Genomic DNA, 1,848 nt, shown 5'->3' with positions numbered 1-1,848 from the left:
GCATCCCATTTTAATGTCAGGACAACCTTGCGAGGCGGCTGAAATGTCATACAAACACCATGGTGCATGGGCCCCACAAGCCACTAGTTTGATGGAAGCTATTTGTATGTGTGCATGTCTCCTTTCTAAAATATCTATTATTGTTTACACATATTTACTTTAATTAGTAAATATCAAGTTTATTCAAGCCAAGACTTGGTCATATTCTTTGAGTTAACCTAACCCAAGTGTTCGTTAAATCAAGTCAAGGTTTTCAAACTTTATGAAGGGAATGTTTGATTTTGGAAAAATATAAAGTATTTGTAAAAGTATAATAATTACCTTTATTAGCTGGTTAGAGGAAAAAAGAGCTAGGGCGTGTTTGGATTAGTGATTCCAATAGTAATGTGTTGTAAATTGTGGTAAAATTAATAATGATTATCATGATTACTGTAGTCCAAAGGAAAGCAAAATGATGACGACAATATACAATACTAGTATGGTATCTCTGCTTTCCACGTGTAAAGTAATTTCACTGGCTATATACACTTAGATGTGATTTTGTTAATATGTGTTATATCCACACTGTCCATCCATTTTGCAAAAATCATTTTAGGGTGTCCCCAAAAATGAAGTTTATACAACACCTCTATGGCCCTAAGAAGTTTTCATTGGCATATATTTAATCCCCATACTAGCTATGGTGTGGCCCATGTCTTCTTTGGACCTGCCTCATTTTTTGTCCCATTTCATTAAATGATCATGCAAAAGGGATGGGCCGTGTGGATATAGCACATACATTATGATGGAGCTGATGGAAGTATGTAACGTCAACACACTTCTGCCAATCAATATCATGGGGTGATTCAAAAGGATTACCATAATTTGATGGTAAGGAACATCCAATCAAAGGAAAAGAACAATGATGTGAGTTTACACTACATTACCCTTAATAATGTCATCTCGATTGTCGTGATGGCATTAGTTGAAATCAGTGTGAAAGAACTTTATGGTCCAATGTGATGTATGTGTCTTATTCAGGCCATCCATACACTCTGTAAGTTCATTTTAAGGTAAGAGCCAACAAAGTAAAGCAAATAAATGGACTATACTAAAGGAAACTATGAGACTAATAATGTTTACTGTTGAAAGCTAAAACTTTCTTAGGACCTTATAGTGTACTGCATTTTTGGTATTTTAGATTTTTTTTAAAAAATCATTGAAAATTTTTGATATAATTAACTTACGTTGTCACTTACTGATCCTTAATGCTCAAGGCGAGCCTATACGTGGGTAGTACCAGTAAAAAATCACACAAATCTAATTAATCAATCGTAGGAAGCCAATAAATTTGCTTGATCACTTAAACCTTGAGTCTAGCTTCATGATTTATTCATCTAGGGGCCTAAATCTAGCTGACCTATCACTGATTAATCAAGACAATCATAACTAAATAAAGACTTACCTAAAGCCGTGACAACTAGGAGTCGGATCTTAATTAACAAACCAAACTAATCCAATTACTCTTTTAACCTAAGAATCAATGGTTTAAGGTGACTATGATCGGATCGTTATTTTCATTGGTTGCGAATAGGCCACACTATGAACTTAGTTAATCCAAACCCTAATCATTGTGCATAAGAAATCTCACTACCCAATTCATTTCATAAATGCCTTGATTATCCGTACAAGCCCTATATCGCTCGTTAGTGAGTCACTAAACTCGAAACTATAGAAAGACGTTCGTCTTAGTGGGCTTGACGTCCATCGTGAGACATCGAGCCGACACTGTGTCTCGAATTGCTCAACGTGGACCCATAAGGTCAGTGCATAAGATGTGCTAATATTCCTGAAATTAATAAAGAATTT

Source organism: Magnolia sinica, chromosome 15, assembly GCF_029962835.1.
Source record: "Magnolia sinica isolate HGM2019 chromosome 15, MsV1, whole genome shotgun sequence".
NCBI classification, from domain to species: domain Eukaryota; kingdom Viridiplantae; phylum Streptophyta; class Magnoliopsida; order Magnoliales; family Magnoliaceae; genus Magnolia; species Magnolia sinica.
This window is presented reverse-complemented; position numbering follows the sequence as displayed.